This window comes from Hippopotamus amphibius, chromosome 8 (assembly GCF_030028045.1).
Source record: "Hippopotamus amphibius kiboko isolate mHipAmp2 chromosome 8, mHipAmp2.hap2, whole genome shotgun sequence".
NCBI lineage: Eukaryota > Metazoa > Chordata > Mammalia > Artiodactyla > Hippopotamidae > Hippopotamus > Hippopotamus amphibius.
This window is the reverse complement of record NC_080193.1, coordinates 7,195,284-7,210,878: the sequence shown is the minus strand read 5'-3', so window position 1 is coordinate 7,210,878 and position 15,595 is coordinate 7,195,284. Positions and strand designations below refer to the sequence as shown.

General features: G+C 52.7%; 1 protein-coding gene across 13 annotated transcripts in view; it reads right to left on the bottom strand.

Moving 5' to 3' along the window:
* Nucleotides 1–15,595, bottom strand: part of TPST2 (tyrosylprotein sulfotransferase 2) — a 53,021-nt gene that overhangs the window by 19,978 nt on the left and 17,448 nt on the right. For 5 of the 13 annotated variants that reach the window (XM_057745460.1, XM_057745463.1, XM_057745466.1 and 2 more), the window contains exons 2-3: nt 4,448–4,575; nt 3,511–3,700 (exon numbers count right to left, since the gene is read on the bottom strand). The exons of 2 other annotated variants lie outside the window; for them this stretch is intronic. The gene's annotated coding sequence lies outside the window, so the exon portion shown is untranslated. Of the gene's footprint in view, nt 1–3,510; nt 3,701–4,447; nt 4,576–4,696; nt 4,889–15,595 lie in introns of those variants that run through there. 6 more of the 13 variants (XM_057745470.1, XM_057745471.1, XM_057745473.1 and 3 more) reach the window with 4 other exon arrangements.

Genomic DNA, 15,595 nt, shown 5'->3' with positions numbered 1-15,595 from the left:
GAGGAAAGGATGGTGCTCCCAACTTTACAGGTGAGAAAATGACACCGAGAGGAAAAGCAACTGACCTGGGGAACCAGAATCACCACCCAGATCTGTGAGGCTCTGATGCCCAGCGCTTACCCACTGTGTTCAAGGAATGGGGCCATGAACTCGATGGGGTCTGGCATGAAGCCTGGCTGACGTGGCACCAAAGGAATCCTGGTGTACATCTCACTGCTGTGTCCTTACCAGTGGCAGTGGAGGGGTGGGCGTGGATTTTCAGTCCAATCCTCACCTTCTCCTATTTTACAGATGTGAAAATGGAGGCTTGGGAGCAGAAGTCACTTCGCAGACTCACAGAGTCTAAAGCTCAACTTCCCTCCGCTTAGTCCCATCCTGGGGGGCGGGTGGTGTGTGGTTTAAGGACACAGCTCTGGAGTCCGATGACTCCCTGACTAGGTAGATGGTTGTTCCTCCGAGGCTCAGTTTTCCTATTCTATAAAATGGGCTGTCGGGAGGTTTAAACAAGATAATAGCAAACACTCAGAAATCCCAGCGATTCTTTTCTTTGTGCCATCATGCAGACACCCTGGGCACAGGACCATTTTGGGGTCCTCTCTCCCTTCCTATTCGCTCACTCCTTGCCTCTACACAGTTTTTTTTTTTTCCTTTCCTTGAAACACCAACCTGATTAGTATATCTAAACCCAGAAGGAGAAGGGTCCCCAGCCCCTGCCCCTCCTCCCGACTACAGTGCACGCAAGCCTGGCATTCCCAGGGCACGGGGGGGGAGGGGGGGGAGCCGCGGGCAGTGAAGAGAGGCCTGGCTCTTGGAACAACAACAACAAAAAACACAATTAGGGACCAGGGCCCTTGAAACTCTTCTGGTGACAAGATGGCTCAGGCCCAGCTGCCCTGAGGCAGCCCTTGAAATGCCAGAGAGCTCAAGAGGCCTGCCAGGCGGGCAGCTCCCACGGCCCCTTTCAGGGCGGTGGGATGGGGCTTTCAGAGCCTTTGGTCACTTAGAGCTGCGACTCCAAGACTCCAACACGATGCACTAGCCACAGGTCGGTATTTACATTTAAATTAAGTAAAATGAAATAAAATTTAAAATTCAGCTCCTCATTGGCACCAGTCACATGTCAAGAGCCCAGTGGCCCCCTGGGGGTTACCATACTGGGCAGTGTAGATTTAGGATGGGGTTGGCACAGGGTGGCCCTTGGACGAAATCCAGCCTTCAGCCTGCTTTGTAAGGCCGGCGAGCTAAGAATGACTTTTTTTTCCCTGAGGGAAAAAGGAGGAAGAGGACAAGTCGCAGGGGTGGAGGTGAGAGGAGAAACAGCAGCAACAAGAACCTCTGTGTGTTCCCCAAAACCTGAAATCTTTACTATCTGGATGTTTACACAAAAAATTCTGCAGGCCCCGATCTAGAGTATTCCCATCACTCACACAAAGTTCTACTGGACAACACAGGCTCACAAGACACACGAGGGGTGTGGGGAAGGGTCAATGAGCCCTCCTTTTCTTGTAGGAAGAACATCAGCATGTATTAAGCGCCACTGTATATTTAATACCAACCAATAGCTCCATGGAAGGGCGGAGTGGGGAGGAGGCGCCTTGGTTCTCCAATTTACGAACGACAAAAGCCCACAGGCGTGCAAGGGTAAGCAGGACCATGCCAAAAAGCAAAACGGCTAACTCAACTGAACCAACTGGCAAACACAAACCCCAGGTGAGACAAAAGATAAGAAGGGGACAGACTCAAAATGCCACAGGGGTGGCAGGTGATAATATTTTTCTCCTAAAAATACATGGTGTTGTTATATGGTCTTGATCTACCGAATTATATGCCAGCCATGGGAGGGGGTCACACTGTTTGGGCTCAAATCCTGGCTCCACCAGTTACTGGCTGTGTGACCTTGGCAAGTCACTGACCGTCTCTGAGCCTCAGTTTCCTCACCTGTAAAATGGGGGTGACAACAATACCTCCTAGGAGACTCACGTGTGGCACCCGGGCACTTGAAATGCGGCCAGTGTAAATGCGGAACTAGCCGCATAGCAGTACTGGGAAGTATAAACAAGTTAGAACATGCTGGGACAGAACCTGGCATGCAGCAAATGTGCCCTAAAGGGGAAAGCCAGTTTCCAAATCCGGCTCTGTCTTCATGATAACGTCACCGGCCTCGTGTCACGTGGGTGTGCGATGGGTGCCGAGGCCTCCGGGAGCCGGCCGGCTCATAAAATCGGGGCAACAGGAGAGGATGGGAGAGGACTTCGCTCTCTCTTTCCACTGACCCATGGGCTGCCCTGAATGACCACTGGAAGGAACGGGAGGGGAGGAGGCTGGAGGGTCAATCTTCAAGATGCCCTTAGGCCAGGATTCATTCATCCCACAAATGTTGACAGAGCACCTACTATGCTTGGAAGTAAAGGCTGGAACACATCAAGGGTGGCGCACCAAGGCCCCTGCCCTCATGGAAATGACATTCTAGTGAGGTCCAGGAAACCAGCATGTCAGATAACCGTGCCCGTGATTGTGATAAGTGGTCAGAAGGTAATGCCCCCAGTGGGAGGGGGAGACATGCCCTAAGGGGTCAGACTCATTTGAACTTTCCAATCCTGCATGATTTCTCCAAGCTCAGCAGATCAAGAGGATCCCAAGATGGGGGGATGGGGGGTGCGGCTGGAGCACAGGACGCCAGCTCAGGGGGCAGGTCATGGCACTTGTAGAGGAGCCTTAGGGGGTACCTGGTTGGTACCCCCATGCCCGAGCCCAGCCATCAGCCTTGCAAGCCCCCTCTGTGGGAACCAGTTCCCAAACATTCCATCACCATGGCGACCACCTACCCCGCTGGGGCCCGCTGACTGACCTCACTGCCCCAAGCCTCGTGGGCAGAATCGGGGAGACTGGAGTTCTCCCTTCAGGGTACCTGGGGATCAGAGACCTCCGACCCACCCCAGAGGGAAGCCAGCCAAGAAGAGCCTGCCAGAATCCAATGGGGCGAGAGGAAGAGGCAAAAAAATAATTCTGAGGCTTTGGGGGAGGCTTGAGCATAAAAAGCACATGGGGTGGTTCAAGAGGAAAGAAGAAAAGCCAGGCTGGTGTGCGGCCTTAGAAATATTAGCTCACACTTACCAAGCACTTACTGTACGCTGGGTACTGAGCTAAGGGTTTTATGTATATCGCAGAATTTTGTCCCCACTACCCCTGTCCATGACCCCATCTGACTTTCCCTTATTAACCATCTCTTTACTGGGGCTCAGAGAGGTGGGTTCGCCAGCCCAAGGCTGCACAGCCAGTAAGCAGAGGAGCTAAAAGGAAAACCCAAATCTCCCTCTCTCTCCACAGCCTATGCTCCTAGATCCAGGATCTCTCTTTCCTGATGAGCTCTGCATTTTCTTTTTACCTAAAATGATCAAAGCAGGGCCCCCACATGCCACCCTGCCTGCTTCTCGGAGGCCCAGCTCAGCACCCTGTTGGCACAAGCTCAGGCTGAGCAGTGATGAGGGCAGAGGTCACATCCCGGCTCACCTTCTCAGAGGCTGGGTGTCCGGGGTCAATCCAGCGCTCCAAGCCTCAGTGCTGTCATCTGAGAAATGGGAATAACACCCAAAACAAAGAGACTCGTGAGGAATTCCACAACGTCACTGTGCCCGGCACGGACATGCAGAAACATCAGCATCGTGTATTATGATCAGTCATCACGGCGTGCGGATGAGGACTGGAACGAACCCAAAGACAGAGAAGCCAGTGGCCTGGTGAGGCGGGGTCGGCAAACTCCTGTGAAGGGCCAGCTAGCCAATCGGCCCCATGGGGCAAAGGGTCTGTGACAGCAACCCACTCCGCCTCGGTACCGTGAAACCAGGAGGAAAAAACACACCCAGGAATGCACGAGGCTGGGTTCCAGTCAAGACAATTTACAAAATCAGGCGGAGATCCTGATGCGTCCCTCGGGCCATCGTGTGCCAAGACCCTGCTCTGTACGCGCTCCCAGGGAAATGGGGACAAAACCACAAAACGCAAATGCCGAGGGTCGCCGTGGCAGCCAGTGTATATTTGGGTTCTGGGCCCCATCTCGGAATGGCCAGTGGGAGGACTCAGGCAGCCAGCCTTTGGTGAGAAAAATGAACAACTTGGGAAAATATCTGATTTTTAAAAACAAAGGAAACGCACGCACGCACACAGAATCATCCGGCGTCTGGTCTGTCCCAAGTAAAGATTTAAGCAGAGAGTGTGCCTGGCACTTTGATGCGCATTTGGCCTCTAACAACAACCTGGGGAGTGGGGGGAGGCACTCTTATTAGTCCCATTTCACAGAGGGGGAAGCTGAGGCTCAGAGAGGGGAAGCGTGCAGCCCGAGGTCACACAGATGGTCACGAGCGGAGCCTGAAGTGGAACCCAGCTCTGTCTGATGCCAGAAGCCAAGCTTTTTAACCGTCACCCCCAAACCCCTACCTGCCCAACTCACAGATAAGGACGATGCACGTCCGAGGTCATGCAGCTGCTGGGCGCAGTGCCCGGCTCAGCCTCTTGTCTCCCAGCGCCTGGCACAGCCCCGGCTCTGGGCTTCCTGTTCGGGAACACACGGGCCCCTGCCTGATGAAAAGTATAAACAGGAAAGGGCCAGGGTGACCTTGCAGGGCCCAGGGCTTCCTGCACCCGCACCCCACACACGTACATACACACACACACACACGACCTGTCTCCACTCCTCTACCTAGAAGCTTCCAGAAGTGGGAGGACGGGGGGAGTGGAGTACCGGGGTGGGAGTTGTACACACCGGGCTTGGAGTCCTGGTTCTGGTGATGACTAGCCATGCAGCCCTGGTTGGAGTGGGGGAGGGAAAGAGCGATGTTACCTACCTTCTCTGTGCCTCAGTCTTCTCATCTGTGAGATGGGCATGCTAACAGCTAACAGTGTTTTTACCAGAATCAAATATAGAGGAGTAGAAGGAAACCAAAAACAGTCCAGTCTGGCTAAGAACACAATGGTGAAGACGCTGTGACGCGGTCACCTATGTGCTCCTTGATGAAAGCAAAGAGTAACCAGATCGAGGGGCGGGCCTCATGACGACTGGCATTTGCATGTCGTGATGGGCAGAGGTGTCCGCAGCAACAGAAACATATGAAGATACGTATGGTTTCTATTGGTGACCAAGGCCCGACGGCCACTGCTACTACTATGACCGCTGTTTGCCACCTACACTGATGCCTGGAGATGTTAATTAGGGTAAATAAAGATGTCATTTTTTTCCTATCCAGATTCCCAGGCCCCTGGGGAACCATCCAAAGACCGTGACTTGGGGAGCCGGGAGCTGCACCCCTGCCTCAGGAGGGCCCTGGGCTCCCATTACTTCCCCTTCCTGCCCACTTCCTCCCTGCACCATCGAACACGAACGTGGAAAGGGTCTGCACCAGGGAAAGCTCGACGGCATATTCTGGGGTGTGGTTTAGTAGTTTTGATTTTACTTGAAAAATAAAAGTCAGGGACTTCCCTGGCGGTCCAGTGGTTAAGACTCCACGCTTCTACTTCAGGGGGCCAGGGTTTGAGCCCTGGTCAGGGAACTAAGATTCTGCCTGTCGCATGGCGTGGCCAAAAAATAAATTAATTAAAAAAAAAAAGTCAGAGACAATACAACTATCATGAAAGACATGTGACGTCCACCCACGCTGGCCTCACATGCCAGCACGTGACCTTGGAGATTAACTCCAGTTAGAAGTGGGTGGAGGACATCAGAGACTGGAGTAGGGGTGACCCTGGCCTGAACGGCTGCACACATGGCCTGAGGGGAAGCAGAACAAGGCGCCTGCATCTCTGTCACCAGCAGAGGACAGAATCCCAGGTGTGTGGTCAGTCGGCCCGGCTATACACCTGCCTCTGCTCCAGGCCCCTAGCGGTGTGCTCTCCTCTCCCTGGGCCTCAGTTTCCTCATCTGTAAAATGGGTCCAGCAACTCTCACTAGCAAGGCTGTGGCGAGGATTTAAGTGAGATGGAGCCTTAACCATGAGAAAGCGCCAAGGGCTGAGGCTGATGCTGTAGCTCGATAAACATGGGTCCCCTACGAATCTGTGAGGCGGAAGTCAGCAATGGGGGGCACGAGGGTGGGGAGAGGAGGTCCGAGGGGCCCGGGCTGTGCCAGGCCTTGAATGCCAAGTAAGGACCTAGGGGTTATCTTGGGGGCAGTGGGAAGCGGTGAGTGCTGGTGGGGTTGGGGGTCGGGGGGTGGCAGAGACATGGGCTTTTTCTAGAGCAGGATGGCTTAGCAGGTGAGGGGCCGGAGGCCAGGTGAGAGGTGCTGGGGCATCCAGGGACCACCTCAAAGGAGAGGAGATGGAGGACAGAGGGGAAAAGGTGGCCAAGAGGCCAAAGGCTCTGGGATGGAAGAGGTGACATGGAGACCCCACTCTAACCTCAAGCCGGGCAAACAACTCACAGCCTTTCCTGCTGTGGGCCTCGCCGGCCTCATCTGTCCAATGGGAGCAGGAAGGGAGAAAGTGGCCACAGAGGGCCTGGCCACCCAACAGAGAGCAAGAGGTTTGCCTGGCAGGGCCAGGATGATGAGGCCTTGACCACAAAATTTAAGGGGGTGCCCCAAACTCAGTAGTCAAGATCAGTAACGTTTTAATGCGACATTTAGAAATGAATGTCCCAAAACAATGACGGACAAAACATCACATTTTAAAATACGATAAATAATGGTGCTGTGCTAAGCTGTATTAGAGCCTGAGGCAGAAGGAAAACAAATCAGTAATACTGATCCTCTCTTTATTTAAAATGGTGACATACTGTTCATCACAGATATTCTCTCGATTTAGATTTTTTTTTGGTAACAGCTTTACTGAGATCTAATTCATGTATCATAAATTCACCTGTTGAAAGTGTACAATTCAATGGATTTTTGGTGCATTCACAGAGTTGTGCAAACATCAAAACTTATTTTAGAATATCTTCGTCACCCCAAGAAGAAGCCCCGCCCTCGAGCTACACCCCTAGCCCCCTTGTCCCCCCAGCCCCGGCAACCACTAATCTATTGGGTTGGCCAAAAAGTTCCTTCTGGTTGGTCCACGACATTTTACAGAACAACCCGAACAAACTTTTTGGCCACCCCAATACCTTCTGTGTTTACGGATGTGCCTCTTCTGAACACGTCACATAAACGGGAAAACATAACACAGGGCCTTTAGCGTCTTTCATTTAGCACCATGTTTTCAAGGCTCACTCACTGGTTGTGATTTTTCTTTTTTAATTTGCTGTAAAATAGCACCTATCTTGATTGCTGAGCTTTGGGGCACTCCCTTACATTCTGTACCCACGTCAAGTGCCTCAAGGACCTAATCTCAGCCCTGGGTCTTGGGATCCCTCCAGACTAAACCCAGGTATCTGCAAATGCTAAATTGAGAACACGGTTCTGTTCACACTGTACCCAGAAGCCAGGGCGCTCGGAACACCCCGCGCCCCCCGCCAAAACCTCCCCCGGCCTCGACAGCAGAGGGTGCTGGGAGCCCCTTGAGGAAAGCCACGTGGCGTGGTGGCAATGGGTCCCCACAAAGCCCCACTCCTCCTGCAGCGACTCTCCCTCTACTTGCCCTGAGAAATCCTACTGCAACTTCTGCTTTGAGACGACCATTTATTGAGCTCTGGCTGTATATATCATGTCACCTCCCCACACAATGGGCTCATGTGGCAGCCACTTCAATCCCTTTCCTTGGACAGTCACGGCGCACCCACCGCAAAGACACACAGGGCATCCGAGAACACGGGAGGGGAGGCACACGGCAGGGTTGCCCAGTGGTTAAGGGCCTGGGTGGAGGGCTCAGGAGGGGCTGGGGCCACATCCGGCTCTGCCAGGGATGGGCCAGGAGACCTGGGCCTGGTTGACTTCAACAGCCTCAGTTTCCTCATCTGTAAAATGGGGCTGAACCGCCCACCTCAGAGGGTTGCTGTGATGACCGCTGAGGCAAGTGCTTAGGGCAGGCCCCGGCAGCAGGAGGGTTTCAATAAATGCCAGCTCTTAATTTATCATCTCTAATCAGACACCCTAATTAAATATTGCACAGTACAATGATAACAGACCTGGGTACGACTGTAAAAAAGAAAGGATTCATTACCCTACGGGTCATCTGGGATGCAATGTTAGGTGATTCCATTCTGGTAAATAAATATGTTGGAAAAATACTCCAGAAAGGTATGCCCTAAACTGCTAACTGGAGCTTTATTTCTCCTTTTCTTCCCCGCGGAATTTTCTAAGTATTCTACAGTGGATATTTATCAAGAGTGTGATGTAAAAATAAAAGAATGGAGAAATGAAATTGGGGTGATTTCTAGGTTTGTTGCCTAATATTGAGACCTTAAGCCTCAGAACGTAGCACCAACCTTGGAGGAAGCCCGGGGAAAGCTCAGAGAGGAGAGTCTGGCCAAGGCCATGCAGCAAGGTCATGGGGCAGCCAGGCCTGGGCCTGGCTCTCCAGACACCCCGACCCGGGCTCCCCTCTGCCTGCATCATGCTGGTTCGTTCTTCTAGTACGATGAGGTAGCCTGGCCTCCTGGGTGAGAGTCTGGCTCTGGAGTCGGGCTGAAGATCCTGGCAGGGCTGTGAGCTACTTGACCTTGGGCAAGACGCTTAACCTCTGTGGGTATCAGGTTCCTCGTCTGTACGATGGGGATGAGACTTGCAGCACTGCCACAGGGCTTTTGTAAAGGTTAAATAAGATAATCACCGTAAAGCACTGTGTACCATGCCTCCCAAACAGCACGTACTCTAGGCCCTGTTATTATTATTATCATTATTATTATTATTATTTCAAGTACTAGTAACTGGAATCTAGCAGTGGCATACAGAATCTTTTGTAGGCCATGGAATGCTAACTCAACAGGAAGGAAATGTCGACTTGGGTACTAGGGAGCCATGGCAGGTGTCTGAGCAGGAGAGAAGCAGTATAAGTCCGTAGCTGCACAGGGCTGGCAGCCAGCGCCCACTCACAGGGACTGTCTCTACCAAGGGCCTCCATCACAGGCTCCACATCCGTGGCAGTCCTCCCAGTGCTGCTGTGCCAAACCGCAGCGCAACTCCCACAGACTGCAGCCCTGCCACCTCCGGCCTTGCCTGCTTCCTGGGTGCCGGGTGGGCTGGTGACACATCAAGTGATCAATAAGCTGGGGGACTTGAAGCAGCCCACGCAGCCTCACACGTGATGACCAGGAGGTCCAGATACCCGGCAGGGAACACAGGGTGGCAGAGGAGAAGGGGCCCCTATGTCAGAGCCATGAAGACTGATTTCCAGTCAAGCCTAGCTCCTACTTTGCCGTGTGACCTTGGGAAAGTCCCTTTCCATCTCTGAGCTCACGTTTGCCCACATGGAAGGAAGATCTTACCTGCTTCACATGCCTGGGGGCTGCCAGAGGGAGGCAACACAAGAAAACAACAATGGTTTCCTCTGACTGCCCTCCCACCAGGTGCTGTGCTGAGCGCTTCAGGTGCGAACACTCACTAAAGCACTACGCTCTCGAATTCGGTCCTGCGACCATTCCTGGTTTTTAAATTTACCTAATTACTCAAGTCACAGTTACAACCTCCATGTTTAATGAGACAGAAAAGGCTTAAGTGTCCTTGGAGCAAAATCTCCAATCTGGCCCTCTTTCCTCTTTTCTAAGCGGTAACTGCTGTCGCGCGTTCCGGGGAGGAGCCCCCCCCACACCGGCTTTCTGTGAAGGTACAGCCAAATTCACGTCTGAATGGGAATCACATAGAGCCTCTCTCCCACCCTCCCAGACCCCTATCCTTTCATCTTTCCATTCACCCTCCCCTCCTTCCAGCCACATCCTGTCCTATCACACCAGTGGCTCTCAGCTGGGGCTGAGTTTGCCTCTCTGGGGCCAACCAGCAATGTCTGGAGACAGCCTGGGCTGTCACAACTAGGGGTCATCCGATGGGCAGAGGCCAGGGATGCGCCAACGCCCAGCCCCCACCACAAAGAATCATCCGGTCCCAAATGTCAGTAATGCCAGGGCCGAGAGGTCCTGGATCACTCATAACCTGAAACTGGAGCCGTTCACTTCACACCAGGTCGGAGAGATCTTTCCATGTCAGCTGTCAGCATATTGGTTCCGTCATTCAGGAAACATTGCCCGAGCACCTAGTTGTGCCAGGCCCTGTTCTAGCACGGGGTCACATCAGTTAACCACACGGGCAAAGCCCTGGCACTTGGAGGGTGCTGCCATTCTCTTGGGGGACAAGACACATCAAGGTGCAGGACCCCAATAAGTCGATAAGTCTATATTTCAGCAGAAAGTGCCCTCCAAAGACCCTCCTACCAGCAGTCTGCAGTTCCCCCACCTGCACCAACTCTGCATTGTCAGACGCTACTGTTTTTGCCGAGGTGACAATTCCTCCCATTTTCCAGATGTGGAGACTGAGGCTAGACAACCAGAATCTGGGGCTGATGACTTCTAAGGCCTCTGCCGTCTCTGGCTTTTAGGATTTGGCCATAGCCTGGGCATGCTCCATGCCAGCTTCCCACCCAAGCACTCCGGCTCTCAGAAAGCCAAGTCGTTCACCTAGCAGAGGAAGACGCCCTGCGGGAGAGCAGCTCTGAAGAGGGAGAGGGAGCTCCTGTAAATACCGCCAGGGAGGCTGCCCTGTGCCCATTCATGTCCAGTCATCAGGACAAAGGACCAGCTGGATCCTGGGGCCTGCCTGCCCGTGAACGCACAGGAGATAACGCCAGGACTCCGAGATGAGGGCAAGGACGGGGGGAGGGAAAGGGCTCCGGAGTCACGGAGCTGCTAGGGATCCCAGGCTTGCTCTCACTAGCTGCACATCAGTTTCCTCTCCTGAAAAATGGGCTCACGCCACTCACTTTGGAGAGCAGCCGTGAGGGCTTATGTGCGGATCCGTGAACAAACAGCAGCCGCCATCCGGAGCCCCGCCTCGGGCTTGCACTGCACTGCTGCACTCCACCCACTACCTCCTCATGGCAATCGGCTGTGCTCAGTACTGCCATTCTCCCCACTTGACAGATGAGGAAACTGAGGCTCAGAGAGGTGCCCGCATCCTGCCCTTCAACGTGCACTGAGCTATGGCCATGGGAGCAGCGGCCTTGGACCTTAATGGGGTCAGATTCCTCATCAGAAGCCTGCTTCTGTCGTGCTGTGTGACGCTGGGCAAGCTGCTTCCCCTCTCTCAGCCTCTGCTTCCAAAGCTGTGAAATGGGAACATAATGCAGGGATTAGAGATGGGAAACCATCCTGCAAACTGGAGAAGGTACCAGATGTTCCCTTCCTGCGGGCTCCACGCTGTCATCCCCAAAAGACCCAGCCCAGGAAGACCTGTCACCTGTGAGCATCTGTAATCTCTCCTGCACTCTCAGTACGACATGGGTGAGGCCAGGCAAAGCCGGCGGCCCCCAGGGAGGGAAAGCCACCTGTTCAAGGTCACAGCTGGTAAGCGGTGGCGAGCAGGGCCACGCAGCAAGAGCTGGAGGGTCCAACCTGAGTGGGGTGCAGGCAGCAGCCAGGGCAGGGTGCAGGCCAGGCTGGGGCTGGCGGGTGTCTGCAGCAGGACCACCAGGTGCAGGCAAACCTGTACCAGCCGAGGTCTCTCCTACCCGCTCTCAGCGGTGGGGCCTCTTTCAAGGACTGGTCGGTCCCAGGATGTGCTGCCTCCCTCCGAACGCTCCTCCTCCCTCAGGGCCCAGCCTGGCCACCTGCCCATGGACTGGCAGTGGACACTACCTGCCTGGGTAGTGGAGCCTCTCTCTGTGGCCAGAGCTCAGGCCTTCCAGCATATTCCCTCTCCCTATGGCTGGTCTTGTCCTGTCCTCTGGAATCGTCTCTCACCACTGTGGCCAGAGGGTGTAGCCGCCACAGATACCTGACCACGTCACCCCCTGGATAAACCCCTCCGTGAGCCCTCAGCCTCGGCGTGACGCTCCACCTCCTCCCCACAGCTCATAACAGAAACATCCAGTAGAAGTTCAAGGTCAGCCACACGTGGAAGTCAATTTTCCAGCAGCCACATTGGAAAGGTAAAAAGGAAAAGGTAAACTTAAACTTCATAACTGATTTTATTTCACCCAGTGCATCCGAAAATATTACTATCAATCAATATAAAAATGATTAATGAGACCACTGACTTGCTTTCTTTCCCTAGCACTAATGCTTTGAAATCAGGGCTGTATATTCTATCATCAAGGCATCTCGATTTGGATGATCGACTGTCAGTAAAAATACCTGATCTGTAGCTAAAGTTCATAAAATTCACAGACGGAAAAACACATCCACATCCCTGAATAGTTCTAAATCTATTTAAAGTTTTCCAAGAATGGAATGGAGTATCTGCTTTGGAATCTAAACTTAAGTTATATTAATATAAAAAATTCCGCGCCTCAGCGGCACTAGCCACGTCTCAAGGGCTCAGCAGCCACACGTGGCTGGTAGCTCCCGGAGCTGACACACAGGTTCCGTCTTCAACTGTCTGGTCCCCCCAGCCCCCTCGCGCCTCCTTTCCAGGCCTGTCCTGGACACGAGTGGAGTCTCTAAGCACGCCCTGAGTTCCTGTCACCGTGATTCATCCGTGTCCTTCCTCAGCATCCCCCACTTCCTGCCAATCCCCACGCCCTCCTCCAAGATTCACCTCCAGGTTCCTTCCCCCCGTGAAGCCCTCTCTGACGTCCTCTGCACGAGCTCACATTTTCCTGGGCCCTCTGCTCGTCCCCCGTATTATGATGTCACGTGGGATTGGCACTGTCCATCTCGAGGTTCCCCAACCCCAGCACTATCCACATTTGGGCCAGATAATTCTTGTTGTGGGGGGGGGAGCTGTCCTGTGCATTGTTTAGCAGCATCCCTGGCCTCTACTTACTAGATGCCAGTAGCATCCCCTCCCCAAGTGGTGATGGCCAAAAATATTTCCAGGTGTGCCTTGGGAACACAACCCCTCCTGGCAGGGACACAAGGCACCTGAGCGTACCCCTGAACAGAAGAGGCTTGTCCAAGTATACGCTACCATGAAGCTCGCCTCCTCCAGGAAGCCTTCCGTGATGCCCTAGCCCAGTTAGTGTTCTCCTGGGCGCCCACAGCCCTCTGCACTCACGCCGGTGCAACCTCCTCCAAGGGTAGGAACTGGGTCTTGTTCAATGCCATATTTTCAACCCCTAGCTGGGCGACTGGTGTTGTAGATGCTGAATAGATATTAAGTTGAAAAGCCCCACACGGCTAGTTTTGCCTGTTTTAGTTCTGGGCTCTTCCATCCCTGCAAAGGTGCTAATAATAGTCACAGCTCTGTTTACACACCAAGCACTAGGCTAAATACTCTGTAGGGTTGAGAGAAGGAAACTGAGGCTCAGACAGGTTCAGGCTTGACCTGCGTTCAAATCAATGACTTTCAAAACTCCTGGTTCTACCTCCTACTGATCAAAAGAAGTTACACATGGAAGAAGATATTTGTAATCCATATGGCAAACAAGATATCTGTATCCAGAATATATAAAGAGCTCTGGGAAATCAATAAGAACAGGACAGGCAACCCATTAGGAAAAGGCGCAAATCTGAAGAGACACCTCATCCCAGACATCTCATCCAACTTATTAAATAGTCAATAAGCATGTGCAAAGGCACTCAATCTCATTCTCCACCAGGGAAATAAATGCAAAATAAAAGTACAACGTGGGGTCACTACACATCTGCATGGTTAAAAAAAAAAAAAAAGGATAATACCCAGTGTTAAAGGATGTGATGCAATGAAAACTTCCACATTCCACAGGTGGGAAAGTAACCTGGCACAATCTCTTTGGAAAAACTTTCTGGCATAAGAGACGAAGGCTAAACTTGCACCTTCCCTGTGACCAGCAATTCCACTGTCAAGTATATATCATCAGAAATGCATCTAACGGTTCACCAAAGGGCACATACCGACACATTCCTGGCAGCACTATTTGCAAATGCCCCCAACTGGACACGACTCAAATGCTCGTTAACGAGAGGATGGATAAATAAGTAAATACAAATAAATCCTTCCATACTGAACAGCCAGGAGAGAAAACAGGCCAGCACTTCACAGAGTGTGGGTGACTCAGCTATTATGCTGAGATATTAGCCCCAAAAGCCAATACCAAAGAGAACATATGTTTTTATGTATGTAGAGCACTTTATATGTAAATAAAGCACAAAGACAGGTGAAATGAACCTCTAGTAGGAGACTTTGGGATGGTGGTCACCCTTTGTGGGGGGCATGCTGGAGGGGACACAGGTGTCTGGGGGGGGTGCTGGGCACGCATTTTTCTTGATCTGGGTACTGTCACACGGGCACGTTTATCTTTTGAAAATTCACCGAGCGGTTCACTTGTGATGCATGCACCTTGCTGTATGCCTTCTCAACTTGAACAAAAATAGTCTTCAAGAATCACACTTTGCCAAACGCAGCTGGGCATCCTCCCGCCCACACACCTTTGCCGTCTGTTCCAGAGGAACACACAGGACTCCATTCACTCATTCAAGGACCTCTGGGCTGCCAGGCGCTCTCCCGGGGCCAGGCGTGGGGCCAGGCTCCAGGGACATAAAAGTGGATTGAGCCCCCGCCCCCGACTGTGCCACCCACACCCCAGTGCCTGGCACACACCCCCCCAAACCCACACGCAAGCAATGAGCCGCCAGGCTGGGGTGGCTTCGGATCCGAGGCCAGGGAGGTGATGTCTGCTTGTTTTCCCCTCTCTCTCCCGCCTGGTGTGAGAAAGTCTTCAGGCCGTTTCCTTACGCTGGGCCAATCCCAGCCGCGCTGGCACAAGCAGTAGGGGTTTCATCCTCTGCACCCTGCCTGCCACCGTCCCCCCTCCCTCCCGCCAGGCTTTCCTCTGCTCCCAGCGGGCTGATGACTCCTGGGTCGACATCTCCAGCCCAAATCTCTCTCCTCGACAGCAGATTGGACCATCAACTCTCTCCGCGTCATCTCCACTTGGCATTGAGCTGGGACCTCACACTTCACGCAGCCAAAGCTAATCTCCTGGTTTCTCCCCCAACTCATCCCACTCCAGCTGTGGGCAGCTCACTATGCTTGGGCCACAGGCCTCGGGGGGCAGCCAGAAGCCCTGACTCCTCTCTGTCTCTCCCACCCCCACCGGACCCGGCAGCTGATCCTGCCGACCGCGCCTGCAGCACGGAGCCAGGCGATGCTTCCTTCAACTTGACACCAAAGGCACGGGTAGTAAAAACAAACAAACAAAATAAACAAATTGGACTTAATGAAAATTACAACATTTCGTGCTTCAAAAGACACTATCCACAGAGCAATAAGGCAAACCACAGAACTGGAAGATATACTTGCAAATCATAGAGCTGATAAGGAATTCATATCCAGAATCTCTAGAGCGCTCCTAAAACTCAACCACCAAAACCACGCAACCCGATTCCAAAATTGCTAAAAGATTATGAAAGGACATGTCTCCACAGATCTGCAGATATACAAATGGCCAACAAGCATATGAAAAGATGCTCAAAGTCACTAATCACCGGGGAAACACAAATCAAAGCTACAATGAGATGCTACCTCATACCGATTAGGATGGCTTGTGTTAAAAACAAACAAAACCCAGAAAAACAGAAAATAACAAGTGCTGGCCAGGAT